We start from the raw sequence: 17728 nt of genomic DNA on the forward strand, positions 1-17728 counted from the left end.
ATTCGTAATGTTACAGAAACATATCAGTGCAACATTACAGAAACGTGTCAATGTAACATTGCAGAAACATGTCAGTGTAACATTACAAATACATTTCCGTAAGGTTTTGTGATATTTCAGCTACATTACAGTGATATGATTGTACATTACGGTTATATTGAATGGAATCAGTACTGTATTCACGAGTGAAATATTTAAGGGGGCCTATTGGGGTTAAGCCCCTTTACGTCAATATTTATTTGTAAATCATTTCCTGAAAATAAAATTCACAATGTTTGATACCTAATTAGGAATGATATTTAATTATATTTATTTTACCTCTCCTCAAATGACCACGTATCTCAATTGCTACAATTATTCTCGAGGGGGGGGAAGTGCATAAAAGTACGAAATACACATTTATTCACACCAGACAACAGTCACTTACAACTAAAAAAAGAAAAATACTCGTATTCACCACCAAATCCTAAACTACCTTCAAATGTGTGTAAAGTTTTACGTGCAATAATAAGCTCTGCGTGGTTTTTTGCACCCTGTCACAAAGAAGGTGGGATTTGAGTGATGTGATCAGCATAATGCTCCCGTCCCCTCTACTAATAGATGAGAGGCTGGAAGCATTTTAGTGTTGTATGAAATTCATTCATGATTCTATGAGTCACGGTCATCTGAAAATTCTACTCTAATGTCTCTGTATGAATGAAAACATTTTTGCTGGACAGAATACATGTTCCACATGTATGGTTTTCAACCTATATGGTGTTCGAACTTTCAGAATTACACAGCAATATTCCAAATTAATTTCAAACATCACAAATTGAGCACATGTCTTCAAATATAACTTTCGGATACTAAAATTTACTATGTGACATTCTCACCTTTTACATATCTCAAATAAAAATTCAAAATGAATGTAATAATATCCTATATACTTACATAATTGGAGAAATGTAGATACACTTTGACCACAAAATAAATTCAGTAAATGAACCAGTAACCACAACTGGGAAATAAATATCAATTCACAAGTGCAATGTGGAGACAAGCTAAACTTTAGCAATTTTTAGGCAGTAACAATACGAAAAATATAATTGAATAATAACTAAAAATTTATAAATCAATGAAAGGTTTTGACATTCTCTATAATATTAAATGTGCAGTGTGTATCAGAGGTTGTAGTTACTAGTTAGAAAAATTAATTCTCTTAATGATACTTGTGAGCAATTTACATTGAATTATTACTTCAACGATATAATTATATGTTCTCATTTCTATTATTTTTTAATCATTTATATTTCACCCATGTTTGACTTTCAACGTTGTTATGGTGGTTAGGATGGATTGGTCAGTTTCAGAATACACTGAGAAATTGAATTAAGCTCCTTGTAATGAAGGGATTTCTGGTTCGAAACTCTGGTAGAGGCACATTGCAGTGATACGGATCCCATTTTGATTTGTAGGTCCAGTCCCGATTAGCCTATTTGTGCATAAAGTGGACTTAAAACATCAATTCAAAGAACCAAATAAATATCAATAAGCATACTTTGATACATTTTTTTACAACAGCGAGTGATCAGACAGTATCCATGTCACCATTGAACTCTAAAAATTGGATATGCATCACTTCAAAGAAAAATTATTATACGTAAAAATAATATTTTTTCATAAAATATATTCTTTATTTGTCTAAATTTGTCAAAATACAATTGCTTCTGTTCTGTTAAGAAGTATTTCATTGCAGGTTCTCCGCTATAACCTCTTGTTGGAGTGCAGTAACATTCATTTTTTCCTGAAAGGAAATAATGTCATAATATCAATTATGGTCAGAATTTCCATTTCAAAAAACAATATTTTGCACAAGTAAAATAAACATCTTAGTCTTGAAGAAAATTGCAAAGCAAAATCAAGAATTTACATTCTTCATGTCAGCACCATTCAGTTTTTTTTTATAAAATTAACCTTGGAGAATGCCATAAAACCGATTGAATTTTGGCAAAAAAAATTGCTTTTACTTCATATTATTTGCTCAGAACTAGCAAAAAGATTTTTAATGAATGCTCAATATGTTATGTAACATCCATAACTTTAATATTAGTGAAAATCAATGTTTCCATCTACTTTTTTAGAAAATCTCTCAGCATTCCGCAGAAAAAATGTCATATTTCATCTTTATTTTAATATGCAAAATTAAATACAACATCTGCAACTTGTGCAATCGTGCAGTATCATAATTAGATTTTAACCATTCATTTTATTTTTGTCAATAATCCATATTTCTACCTACCTAATTATGAAGAAACGATGATTGTATGGATTTTTAGCATAAAAATAACTAAATATTACCAATTTTTTACCTCTTGAAACTTAATAATACCAATTGAACCACAAATGACCTAAATCTAGTATATTAAACTTGTATTGTTTCATAGTTTTGAATTATTGTAACTTGAAATCCAAATTTTGTCCAAAAATGATCATTCTTGCGAAAGAAACTAATCTTAAATCAGCCATAGAATACTTAATTACTGCTAAATATGCATAAAAACTAACTGTTGGAGTCATAAACATCTTAGCATTGAAGAAAATTGCAAAGCAACATCAAGAATTTACATTCTTCATGTCAAGTTTCAGTTTTTTTTATAAAGGTAACCTCGGAGATCCCCGTAAAACAAATTCAATTTTGGCAAGAAAAATTGCTTTTACTTCATATTATTTGCTCAGAACTAGCATAAAGATTTTTGTGAATGCTCAATATGTTATGTAACATCCAAGTCGTTAACATTAGTGAAAATCAGTGTTTCCATCTACTTTTTTATAAAATTCCTCGGCATTCCGCAGAAAAAAATTCATGTTTCATCTTTCTTTTAACATGCCAAGTTAAATACAACATCTGCAACTTGTGCAATCGTGCAGTATCATAATTAGATTTTAACCTTTTATTTTATTTTTGTCAATAATCCATAATTCTACCTACCTAATTACGAAGAAACGGTGATTGAATGGATTTTTAGCATAAAAATAACTAAATATTACCAATTTTTTACCTCTTGAAACATAATAATACCAATTGAACCACAAATGACCTAAATCTAGTATATTAAACTTGTATTGTTTCATAGTTTTGAATTATTGTAACTTGAAATCCAAATTTTGTCCAAAAATGATCATTCTTGCGAAAGAAACTAATCTTAAATCAGCCATAGAATACTTAATTACTGCTAAATATGCATAAAAACTAACTGTTGGAGTCATAAACATCTTAGCATTGAAGAAAATTGCAAAGCAACATCAAGAATTTACATTCTTCATGTCAAGTTTCAGTTTTTTTTATAAAGGTAACCTCGGAGAACCCCGTAAAACAAATTCAATTTTGGCAAGAAAAATTGCTTTTACTTCATATTATTTGCTCAGAACTAGCATAAAGATTTTTGTGAATGCTCAATATGTTATGTAACATCCAAGTCGTTAACATTAGTGAAAATCAGTGTTTCCATCTACTTTTTTATAAAATTCCTCGGCATTCCGCAGAAAAAAATTCATGTTTCATCTTTCTTTTAACATGCCAAGTTAAATACAACATCTGCAACTTGTGCAATCGTGCAGTATCATAATTAGATTTTAACCTTTTATTTTATTTTTGTCAATAATCCATAATTCTACCTACCTAATTACGAAGAAACTTTGATTGAATGGATTTTTAGCATAAAAATAACTAAATATTACCAATTTTTTACCTCTTGAAACATAATAATACCAATTGAACCACAAATGACCTAAATCTAGTATATTAAACTTGTATTGTTTCATAGTTTTGAATTATTGTAACTTGAAATCCAAATTTTGTCCAAAAATGATCATTCTTGCGAAAGAAACTAATCTTAAATCAGCCATAGAATACTTAATTACTGCTAAATATGCATAAAAACTAACTGTTGGAGTCATAAACATCTTAGCATTGAAGAAAATTGCAAAGCAACATCAAGAATTTACATTCTTCATGTCAAGTTTCAGTTTTTTTTATAAAGGTAACCTCGGAGAACCCCGTAAAACAAATTCAATTTTGGCAAGAAAAATTGCTTTTACTTCATATTATTTGCTCAGAACTAGCATAAAGATTTTTAGTGAACGCTCAATATGTCGTGTAACATCCAAATCGTTAATATTAGTGAAAATCAGTGTTTCCATCTACTTTTTTAGAAAATTCCTCAGCATTCCGCAGAAAAAATTACATGTTTCATCTTTCTTTTAGCATGTCAAGTTAAATACAACATCTGCAACTTGTGCAATCATGCAGCATCATAATTACATTTTAACCTTTTATTTCATTTTTGTCAATAATCGATAATTCTACCTACCTAATTACGAAAAAAAATATGAATATAGTATATGGAGGGCATCACAAGCCTCATGAGAAACAAAACTATACAAGACTACATGAGAGAGAAAGAGAGAGATGATTAACATAAGTGAGTAACCTAACAAGTGATTAAGAGAGAAATATTATTAGGAATTTAGTTTTGTCACAAAAAAATTACCCATGTGGTGATTGATGGCTGGAAATATTGGAAAAGCTAGCTTTGCATATTATCTACCTAACCTAATATCATGCATGAAAAAATGAAAGGATACAACAAAATCTCTTCTCATTTTACATGTATTTCATAACAAGAATGTCTCACATTATAGTGGATAATGAGACAGGTCAAAATACTTATATAAACACTAGCTTGATAGCCAGGCATAGCTAGTCATTTTTTTTTTTTTAATATACACTGTCTAGTCATGGCATACTGTCACTTTCAGAGGGCTGTGTTTCTTTTTTAAAGCCAGTATCATGTTTGTTTTGTTTATAATTGCACTTCATTGTAAACAGAATTTTGATTATGACTGCTATGTTCATTTGAGCTATTATTAAAGGTTTTTTTTCCTAGGATAATTTTATTCTTGATAGCTTGTGCAACCAATCGAGAGCTGATCTAACAAGTATGACCGTGGCTGTGGTGCTGCCGTAGATTTACATTACGTAACGATGTCACAGAACAAATTAGTTGATTCGTAATTTGTATTAGATAGAGGCTCTGAACGTAACAACTTACGTGGTATTCTACGCCTCTTCACTACGCACAGGGAAGTGAGAAACAACATTATTTAAAAAGAAGAGGGCAAATTTTGTGCAAAATTTATGGGGAGGGGTCATATACCGTAAACGAAAACTATATAGATATTTTTAACAGTAAAAACATGCCGGGAAATACTTTGCGTCTCGACCATTCACTTTTTCACTACACACAACGCAGGCAACTTATTTCTCGCGATTATATTTTCATGAGGTGGAGAAGTTCAGTGCTTCTTTACGTCCACATATTTTAATTAAACAAACAAAACAAAATGCTTCTTTAAACACTGGCTTGAATTGCCTTGTTTCCAATCACTTTTTCACACACGTTACACAACACAGATTAAATATATATCGTGCATAAGTATAACACAATTAAACACACTTTGGCATTAATAATATTCAACTTACCACTCAATAAACAACATTATTCTTCATAAGATGTGCACGACTCCAGGTCAGCGTTGAAGGTAACAACATGGCCGCCGCAGAAAATGTCCTGGATGGCCGCCACGCAAGCATGATGACTGAATCCAACGTTGCGGAAATGTCTCTGAAACATTTCTCAGAGATGTAAGAAAAATGAGACGTTGCAGAAACTAGACAATGAAACTATAACATTGCAATGTTTCAGAAACAAAACTGGGACTTCATGTGATGCTTTCTGTAACGTCAACGCGAAACCAGAATGTTAGAAACATAAATGAGAGATTGTAATATTTCTGAAATATGTCTGAAACTTGGTGTGCTGTATGGGATATCGCCAACATGATATTTATCGCCAACACGATATATATCGCCAAATATTGTGACGATATATCGCCGACACGAAATATATCGCTACAATATCTAACGATATATCACCGACCGCCAGATATCGTGACGATTAATCGCCAAAATATCGTTATGATATATCGCCGATACGATATATATCGCCAAAATATCGTTACGATATATCTCCAACACGATACATATCGCCAAAATATCTGACGATGTATCGCCAACACGATATATATCACCAATATTATGACGATATGTCGCAGACACGATATATATCGCTAAAATATAGTGACGTTATATCGCCGACACGATATATATCGCCAAATATCGTGACGATATATCGTCTAGTGGATATCGCCTGGACGATATCTATTCAATATCGCGACAACATAAACTGGAAAGGAGTGCTGGAAGGAAAAAATAAACATGGAACTATTGGAAGCGTTCTTACAAAAAGTGAGGAGAAAAGGGGGCGCTGTACAGAGACGGAAAATGGAAGAGGTAACTTAAGTGAGAACAGACAAAACGAACAAAATTCCTATAACACCTGTACGGAATGTGCGAGAGAGATATTCTAAACTGAAAAGGGGGGGGGGATTCAAAGTGATGTAGTGCGCACAGCCGATGGCTCGCACATGAGATGAGAAATAAATCTAATCTAACAATCTTGGCTGGATTTTTTTCCAGGAGGAGTTGGAATTGTAAATATGGATAGTATATAATAACGATCTACGTTTTAAGAGGGCGGAACACACAATAAGATATTCATATATTTAGATCATTCCACTCTCAAAAATTGCTATCAGGGGTCATTTTAAGGGGAGTTTGTATTTGCCACTTTGGTTTTTCCCGAGTTTTCAGTTTTTATTTAAAAATATAGATTTTCTCAAAATTTCGAAGCGGGCCCTATGGGGCTCCCGGGTACATCAGTGCAAGTACACACACATTACTCGAAATATATAAAATGGAGGTTGATGCTTTTTTTGACCAATCAGTTGACACCGTTAAGCATGTCGTTTCAATTCTTCGAATTGATCATGTCCGATCTTCTCAACTGATGCATTTTTAGTTCATAACAAGGAACAGTAGATGATAAAAAGTAACCTTTAATGCATTTCTGCGCGTATTTTGTGCACAGAAGGGGTGGAGCGGAAAAATATTATTGTCTGGCATGACTCATCATAAGAATGAAATTTAAGTCTCCTGTTCTCTTTCCTTTTTTTATTCTTTGGAAAGGGAAGTTCACGAGATTTCACCGATCATTGGGCAATCTAACGCAAAGAATGTATCTTATCTCCAAATCTGAATGATTTTCTGAAGAGAATACGGGGGCGGGGGGACGCAAACCATCAAAAGAATTCAGTTTCACAAATGGTGTATCTTAATTGCAGAACTTGTGAAATCTTATTTCCTCACCGGTGAAGTGGATGAGCGTCATGTTGGAATTTAGTTCAGTTAACACGGAATTTTTCAATAAATTAACCAGGGTTGTGAAAGGTCCAGGAATTTTAAGTAAATTCAATTCCGGTCCAGGAGAGAAAATCAGTAAGCGTAAATGAGTTCTGGACCGTTAAGAACCTTTTCTTCAGTAAATTACTTCTATTCGGTCCAGGAACCTTTTTTTCCAGATTAATTTCAATTTGGTCCAGGAACCTTTTTTCAATGAAACAATACGCAACTTGGACCGAATTGAAATTGTGGGAGAAAAATAGGTTCCCAATAAAACCCATTAGAATGTATGTGTTTCTGAACCTTTAACACCCCTGAAATTAACCTCATGCGCATGGTTACATTTAGAAGTGTTGCCAGTGTAGTAATTATGCTACCAAAATTAAATGCTCCTTGTTTCTGTTCCTTAGATATTAGAACTTTACTCTACGGAATACCAACGGTGTACAGTCACCTGCAACAGTGGGACACATATATCCTGAAGTACTCGCTTCCCTGCAAGGCGTTATGTGTGTTGCCTCCTCTAAAATCAACTTATCGCCGTATAGTTAGGCTGCATACATAACGCCTCGCAGAGAAGCGAATATTTCAGGATATAGGTGTACCACTTTTGCCGGTGACTGTACTCAATGTACTGGACCACGGAAATGATAGAAGAACGTATATATTTCGGGGAGAGGGGGCAGACAAGAAAAGATGTCTCAGAAATAATAATAGTGTTTCATTATTACGTTAATATAATGTATACGTCCATTAATAACATGTATAATAACTAATAGTCCTCCTCCGTGGCAGTGCGGTCTAAGGCGCTGTGCTTTGGACTCCGACTGCGGGACGGCATGAGTTCGAGTCCCGTCTTCGGGTTCTCGGCCTGTGTGTAGGACCGGTGGCAACGCACCATCGAGAGGAAATTTGGGAGCTACGAGTGAGTAGCGTAATCCTGTCTCGCGAATTTCCTATAATCGACGTGCTGACCCCACGTTACCCCATTACCGGTTCAAGATCTCCACACCTCTAGGTAGGATTGTGGGAGGGAGACTGGCAGTCGGGAGATGGCCCAAGGCCCTTCTAGGGCTGCCGAGCCACGGGTTATTACTATTATTAACATTGCTTGTTATTATTACACGAATAGGTAAATAGACCGAATAAAAATAGAGATAGGGTAGTTCCTATAAGAGTACGCGGTCTTGAAAGAGTACGCAGTGCCAATTTCCAAAGTTGGCAGCATTGTAGGATGGTAGCTTTCAAGCGTTAGCAAGCAGCAGTACGGAAGGTTGTGTATGAGCATGAATGAAGTAACAAGCGGCTGGCAGGGGACTGAGTAATTAGCAGGTAAGTACATTAATGCCATTTCAGTGTAATATTACGCTTGTAGAATATAACGTCTGCACAATAACACTAAAACGGGAAGACAATGACCTGTATAGTAAAGATCTGTGCACGCCTTGAGAATACATAGGTGTGGATTTCACATGTCTAGTCTGATTGATTCTGCCATCTGGTGACCAAACATTAAATGCGGCGTTGTCCTCAAAGAGTACGCATTGAACAGGACCCAAAGAGTTCGCATGCGTACTCTTGAGGGACAGGCAGGGCAGTTTCTACGTAGTAAAATTCCTTGAATCTGTGATATTTTTTAAAAGATATCGGAGGTCACAATTTCTCGATAATTTTCTGTAGAATTATATTACATAGATTGAATCACAAGTAAAATAAAAGTACAGTATCCTATGTGCATAAATTCATACGTAAAAGACAAATTTTGTGACAATAGTTATTATTTCATCTACAGGAAAGATGTCAGGCTACAAAAGGAAAACAAACCGTAAATTGGTGTTCACGGAGGAAGTATTGAATGACTGCTACAGGCGATTACGACTGGGAGAAAGCAAAACGAAAATTGCCGCATCGCTGGGAGTAAATGAGTGCACACTCCGGAAAAGAATGAAGGCTGCCAGTCCGTTTTCATACAAAAATTTCATTTTTTACAATTTTTTTTGGCATGTTACTAGCCTATTCCTCTCCAATCATGGAGGCATAATGACATCATCACCATATCGAACAACATTGGAGTGTGTATCATCCCAAAGTACGGAGCCAAGTGAAGGAGGCAAGCGTTGCAAAGGGGAAAAGCGCTTGAAATTTGATGCCGCTGTACCTTCCACATCTACAGAAGTTGTCAACTGCCAGGATGCCACGAAATCTACGGGAATCCAATTACAGAAGACTGGATTCAATGTGGAGGTTGTGAGCAATGGTGGCATGAAGCTTGCTCTTCATATGAAGGACAGGGTGCCTTTCAGTGTGACATGTGTTAGAGGTTTTATTTCCTTCATCTCCACGACACTTTCAAGTGCGTACTTTTAGACGACGTGTTGCGTACTCTTTAAGGACTAGTCCCCTAAGAGTACTATTTTGCATCCATTTAAAAATATAATTGTATGTCCTATATTTTGTTTCAATTCATTTTATTTTTAGTTCCATACGAAAGTAAAGATACTACTTAAGAGGTAGGTGCAGTTGTTTTGTGTTTCTGTTTGTTTACCTTCCCGTAATATGACTTTAAACACTAAGTGCGTACTCTTATAGGAACTTACCCTATGTATAACAGCACATATTCATGATCTAGCTTATGTGACGCCAAGGGTCCCGGGTTCGAATCCCGCTCGGGCTTTGTTTGTGAATGTCAATTCATCAATTTCATCATTTCATCACTCATCTCCATCTTCGCAAATTAGTCAAGAGGCACAAAACGCGAAGTAAAATAATCTAAATCAATCAATCAATGATCTAGCTTACGTGTAGTTAAAATCTCCAAAATTTGTATAAAAACAACTGTCCTGGAACGGAAATTAATGTCAAAAATATAAATATTGATTGAACAAAAAAGGATGTTAGATCATGTTGACGAAAAGTAAAGTTCCTGATTAATACGTATTTTAGGCACATTATTATTAGTAGTGTGCATACATTGTTACTATTATTCAAAGCCGTATGATCGCAATCTAATCCATGTCTTCCAGAAAGTTTGGCGGAAATAAATAACTCTCGATTATACAACAAATGTTAAACAAGTATATTTTCATTATTTAATTTTAGTACTTGGTCTTTCGGGAGGTGTCCGGACCACCTGGACCCCCTTTAAATACGCCACTGCGCCTGTACAGGATTAATGTATACTCGAACCTAGAGTCGAAACCGCAGCTCCAACTCGATTTCTCCCTTTCCGCCGAGAAAGAGGAAAACTCGCTGCGCAAGGATTCAATCGCTCGTGACAGAAACCGTCAAATGCCTTGCAAAATGTCGACCGATTTCTACAACACGCTGCGAGGGAAAGCAATCAAGCACCCACTCTTTGCCTGAAACCGATGTAGTCAAGATAAAATGCACATTCTGCGGTTCCCTTGCTTCTCCCTGCAATGAGTCATAGAATAAAAACCAACCACAAAGAACGTATAACGCAGGTGCCAACCTTCCACCGAAAGATCTTATAACTAAACACTACGTCAATAGATGGCGTTGTTGTTCTGATAGATTGACTGCTCGACGGATGCGAATGGATGAGCAAAGATAAAATGTGATTGCAAAAGCTGAAAGTGTGACAATTAAGAAAAAAAAGGCAATTGGACAAATACTTCGCAGGGATTGTAAGAAAATAAACGACTGATAACGTATTTCGGTACTATTATCGTATGAGGGAAACGCCTACGAATCATATATTTCGGACTTTTTTACATTGCTAACGTGTTATTTTCGAATGCGGAACATTTCTTAAGGTGAAATAATGCATTTCTAACTAAGATAATGTCTATTTCTTCTATTTACGAGTACTTACTGTTACTTGTTGTTTCGAATCTGTAACACATTATGGCCGTGATAGAGTACTGGTTTAGGGGGCGTTCTGAGAGCGTTTTGTCGATTTATGCAGTGTTGCAATCTCGTTCACCGGAAAATATCTACTTTCGTGCCCGGATTTGAAATTATGCTAATACGTCGCATTTAAGTGTACAACTTGTAAAATAACTTTGCGATTTACCACATACATTGTCCATACACAGCAATTCGGAACCATCTTTCTTTCGCAATTCGTTAATGCTCCTCTTCCTTTACGCACAACAATCTTTCAACCTTGAATATTGACGTCAGACGAGGAATGCCTACGTGGTTAGGTTAGGCCTGTTAGGCTAGGTTCCATTAGCATAAATACAAAGAAAAATTAATATTTTCGCTAAGAGACGCGTTACCTTGTATTGCCTAACATGAAAAAGCTCTCTCCTGTGACGTCAGAACACAATGTTGCTACAGTGTTGTGCGATAAGTGACACCCATTTAGGTCGGAACCATCTTTCTTTCGCAATTCGTTAATGCTCTTCCTTTACGCACAACAATCTTACTGCTGCTGGCTGGTTTGAGTTTTAAGTCCACTTTATGCACAGTAAGGCTAATCGGGACTGGACCTACAGTTTAAAGTGGGATCCGAACCACTTGTGCCTCCACCGGGTATCGAACCCGGGACCCCTTGATTACAAGGCAATGACGCTACCACTGCGCCATGGGGGAGGCCAAGAATCTTGCAACCTTGAATATTGACGTCAGACGAGGAATGCCTACGTGGTTAGGTTAGGCCTGTTAGGTTAGGTTCCATTAGCATAAATACAAAGAAAAATTAATATTTTCGCTAAGAGACGCGTTACCTTGTATTGCCTAACATGAAAAAGCTCTCTCCTGTGACGTCAGAACACAATGTTGCTACAGTGTTGTGCGATAAGTGACACCCATTCGGGGAAAATGGCTTGTTCCGTGGATCTGCTGTTCTTATGGTAGGGTTACGTTACGTTAAGAAAACATAGTTTATTTCGTTTTTTTATCGATTTCCATACTTGACCGCCAATTATTACATGCAGATTCGTGATTAGGAGGTCTCAATTAGTGAGTAGGCGAAATTTCATAGCAATTGGAGAGTGGTCCGGTATTGTAAACGCGTTCCAAAAAAAAAATTAAAAATACTCGACACGTGGTTCTAGTGAAAACACGGCGAGGCTGAACACTGGCTACGGGGTTGCATCATCTTAACACACGGAACATTGCACTCTCATGCAGAAAGCAAATGGCGGGAGCAGAAACAGCGTGTCGGACAGAGATTTTCGCAGAAAACAACACGCATTCACATTAAAATGGATTAAATCTATATTCAGGAACTTCCACAACGCTAAAGAAAATGATTTCCGTAAGTACTTTCTCCCGTAAATTTGAAGGAAATTTGAAGGAATCCGTTTCCCCTCATACGATAATGTTACCCATATTTCTTAAGTGTTACAAACGTTTGTCGTTACTTATTCTTAATAAAAAATAATGTGAAATAAAGAGTATCAACTTATCATCTACTTGATCCACCACGAATGCAACATGCGATTCACCCTCGTACTTCCTTAAATACATCAAAATACAATTCGAACGCTAGGTAACGCTGCAATGAATGACATTCAATGAAGATTTAACTGAAAGTCCTGAGCGTTTGATCCAGAAAGTACCCAACAACAGAGAGCTTTATCGGTGGCGCTGCATTTTACGAGGAGAGACAGCCCTCTTTCTTTCAAGGTCAACAGTTCATTTTTACTTCTTATTTTACGTCACTTATCCGCCTCTTTATGCGCGACGATGAGGATGGATGATGAATAGGTGGTTCTGATGAAAGAGCAAGCATGCCCAGGGAAAGACTCGAACCCGGAACCTTACTTATCAGAAAAAATAAGGTTTTAAGGAATAAGTCTCAACGTAGCAGAGAGAATAAGAGGATAGAGAAAAACAAAAATAAAGGAGGAGACAGAGGAGGAAAAGTGAGATGGAAAAAAGAAGAGAATAAAGACAAAGAAATATGCAAGAGTCTAATTACTTTCGGAACAACTCCAGCGGACTACGCGAGTCTGTCTAGCGAGCCTAGTGGGCGTGTAGAGCCTGAGCAGGGCGCTTAGCGATAGGTTCTGGGTTGAGATGACGTCAGTCGCTCGCTTCGTTCATTGGCTGCTTCGAGAGTTGTGACTCGTTCCGAAGCTTCAAATGCATAACAGCCAAAGATGTTATGGAAATAATCTCCCTCTACACACACACAGAGAGAAATACGGAAAAGGAAGAGAAATAAAACAGCGAAAATATATATAAAGAAATAAAAAGAAAGGAAAGAAGAATAAAATGAGAGAAAGTGAAGAACACAATAACAGACGATTGGTAGAGGGTAAAAAGGAAATGCGACTAAAAACGGGAAGAAGAAAACATAAGAAAGAGTATGATCCAGTAGAAAGAAAGTGAGGACATAGAAATACTCAAACCAAGAAAAGAAGATCGAAAGCTAGATAGAAGACACAAGAAAAGAAAACTGATACAAATAGAATTGGAAACAGAAGAACAAAGGCAATCATTTTTTTTATTCGAAGAAGAAGAGGGGGTCAAGCGATCCTCTTCAGTCCACCTGCCCCTATCACTCTTTCTAGCTTCGTCACCAGGGGTGCCCAAAAAGAGGATAATGGCGCAAACCACGCCATAAGAATTTTGGAAGCTGACTTGTCTTAAAATAATACGAAGTTCAACATGTATATAGTCTACTAAAGGACATGTAAAAAGGTTACACCTTGGCACCATGCTGCAATATGTGCGATGAGGAGGACTCCCATTAACATTAGCTGGTTCGAAGTCACTTTCCGCTGGCACAGCCGTTGCCTTGTAATCAAGGAGCCCCGGTTTCGATACCCGGTGGAGGGACATAGTGTTTCGGATCCCACTTTTAAACTGTAGGTCCAGTCCCGATTAAGCTTAGTGTGCATAAAGTGGACTTAAAACACCAAATCAATCAATCAATCAGGTGCACCATATTTAATCCGTTAAATGAAGGAATGGAAAAATGAGGGGGGAGGGCAAACCAAGTAATGTGTTCAGCAAAGCTCAGAAAAGTGACTTTCAGTAACAGGATTGCACACACGCTGTCGTAATTAAATATTTTATGGGGATTATGACACGATATGGGGGGACGCGCCATTGGTTTTTGGGAGGGGGTATGGGCACCCCTATTTGTGACTGCTACCTGAAATACTTTGTTTGCGACCGTATCTAATCCTATCCTACCTACATATTGTATTATGCTTATGGAGGGCGTTGACCCACTGTACTCCCTCGAGAATTGCGTCGATTTTCTTTTTTACCGACAGGTTTTGATGCTTTACGTTATATAAAATTAGTTCCAGCGCGGAAAATAGAAATAACGGAGATATTTGATCCCAAATTATGACCTGCGAAAATAAAAACTTACCATCTCGAAGTACTTTCGTCGCTTTTATTAGTAAAAACCTGTTGTGTGCACAGTCAAATAGCTAAATAACATGTGTAAAAGGTCTCACCATGAAACATAAGCAATAACTTAACAAAAACGTCGAAAATTGATACCAGCACCAAGCCTAACATCTCTAACCTAATGACGTAAAATTACAAACACCAATAAAACTATCACTCGCAACAATACTTTCACTTCTATTTTGTTTTCATAAGTTTTCAGTCATTCTTGTTTGATTTACTTTATTTTATAACAACTACATTTATGAAACTGTAGGCTGCTGCTGTTGTGAAATTTCGGGGTACAGTCGGTCATCATCCCCCAGGCTTACTTTACTTCAAAATAACAAATTTCCGCGAGCTAAAAATAACTGAAAACGTTCATAAAAAACATAATTTTCATAAACCACGCATTCATTTTCTCGAGGGGCTATATTGGGTCAAGGGTACCGACTTATGCTGGTACAAAATAACACTATTAATCTTACAACATATTCGCTACAATGATACATTCAACACAGTGACGTACGCAAGGGGGGTTACGGGGTTTAACCCCCCCTTGAGCTTGTGAAATGTTATGAAAAATGCTGTGGAAAAAATTTTGAATGGCCAATTTATCACAGTCAAAGATCTGGGACAATACTATTACTACTTCTACTACTACTACTACTAATAATAATAATAATAATAATTTGAATTATTATTTCCATGCAACATGGAGAAAAGCAGAGCATTCCAAACACACGCGTCTTTCAGAGTGAATGCCTTGAAAATAAACACGAATTCTTGAAAATAAAATGTGAGGGTAACTATGATTTAAAAGAGAAAGAAATGTTTTGTATCTCAGTTGCAACAATGTATTGAACATCGGGGTACGCAGGATTTTTTTTCGGGAGGGGCTGGAACAGTAAATGTGGATAGCACATGGCTTCGTTTTGGAGGGCAGGATGCATAATAAAATATTTAGTATTTTTGGAGCTTTTCAGTCTATTAAAATTGTATTCAAAAGACAAAAATGGTAATCGGGACTCACTTTAAAAGAGGTTTCGCATTTATACATTTTGATTTATTAAAGTTCTTAACGGATTTTTATTTGAAAATTCTGATTTTCTCAAAATTTCGGTAGGGGCTGTAACACCATCGGCCACCCCTCTACGTACGCCAGTGTTCAATGAACATGTATTTTTTTGTGTGAACAATGAGAATAAACTAAATAAAGTTCTTGGTTCGTTGTAAGCTGCTAATATATAGACAAAGGCTAGGCGGACAAGAATACAGTTACCAGTTCGCCTTCCCATTGTATTGTTTACCGCGGCACGTTTGAATGTTTCGCCTTGTTGACTAGATAATTATTCAAACGACAATAAGCTTAACTATTGTAAAATGTTTTGTTGGCAAGAACAGCGAGACAATCCAGATGTGAATTATCGGGGACATTTATGCGGGGAAGAAGCCGGAAAAATTCCAACCAATTTCGTGAATCGAATCCGGATCTCCCGCGTGATTGTCAGACGCTCTACCGACCAGACCACCACAGCTCCTTGTATGAGTTCCATACTTTGATTATTTCAATTCAATTTAATATATTTTCTTGTCTTTATGGATTTTCTTCACCCTTAAAATGTCTCACCTCGTTGACCAGACAATTATTTCGTAACAAAGAAACAAAAAAATGATCCCAGGATTTGATAAAAATCGAATGACTAGAAAGTAATTTCGTTCTATTGTTTTCATAAATACTAAGCATTCCCTGACATTCGCTACGAGACTCGGCGGCAAGCGGCCCGGCATCAACGCTTGTCTTTCCCGGTGAACGGGTCAGCGACAGTCTCTAGAGTCGGCTATTAAAATTACAGTTTTTATATTGTGTACTAACCTTGACTACAGAAGGTGTTGAAAATGATGTCCCTCTGCTGCAACACATTCCTGGCATCTCCGAAGGAAATTGGGATTTACACGTGCAAGTTCGTCTACTGTAATTCTCCCGATGTTTCGTACATTACTCTCTTTTAACTCACGGATGGTGTGCGGATTGTCTTTGTGTACTTTATTTTCCCATTTTTCTTTCCACTTTTATTCAGAACTCACCCTGTTACTCTAAACTTTTTTACGAGGTTTAATATAAGCAACTGTCGCGGACCCGTTCACCGGGAATGACAAGCGCTGATGCAGGGCCGCCGAGTCTCGTAGCGAATGTCAGGGAATGATCTGTATATTTATGTAGATTTCTATTACTTAATAGTAGTAGTAGTATTATTAGTAGTAATTTAGCTAATTAATTAATTAATTGTGATTATTATTATTTAATTAAAGTATAATAAAACAATGGTAATGTGAATTTGGAGAAAGTTTTAGACATACCCCCCCCCCCCTTTGATGAAATCCTGCGTACGCTACTGATGCAACAAGGTAGCAGCAGTACTCACCCTTGTTGCCCATGGCTTGATCAGGTGCAAGGAACACATGTCAGCCTCATCGTAACTCTCTAGCCGACACTTGCAGTTTGGACACACATTTCCACCTTTCAAAGAACGTGACACACACACAACACACGCCAGCAAAGAAATATATCCACACAAACACAGAACAATCAAAACTACAATTCACAACGTTCCCAATTTTTCGCCCCGGCAAATACCCAACGCGTTTACTCCCTTCGAACAACTACGCACTGGCGCGTCTTGTGCTATTGCTAAGATCACGTGACCTGTTCACAGAAGCACAACACAGCTGGCGAAGAAGCAAGCTATCAGAGTTACAGGCAGATAAATCCAGCCCTTGCACACAAGGTTTTTCACTGTAATCTAATCGAGGTAAAACATTTGAAGGTCAATTTTTAAAAGAAGGAACGAACTTACATGAGCTTCAAGCTTGTGGTTGACTTGAAAAGTCATGATAATTTTTGTCGCACGTAACTTACTAAATTTAGGGGACCTGATTTAAAAAACGGGACATTTTTCATATTTTCCTGAAGGTAAACGGGACGGCAAAATTGCACACATTTAAATATAAAAACTGTTTCGTCATGAAAAACTCAATATGCTGACCAAGGCAGAAATTTATTTT

This window comes from Lepisma saccharinum, chromosome 23 (genome assembly GCF_977018435.1).
Source record: "Lepisma saccharinum chromosome 23, izLepSacc3.1, whole genome shotgun sequence".
Lineage (NCBI taxonomy): Eukaryota > Metazoa > Arthropoda > Insecta > Zygentoma > Lepismatidae > Lepisma > Lepisma saccharinum.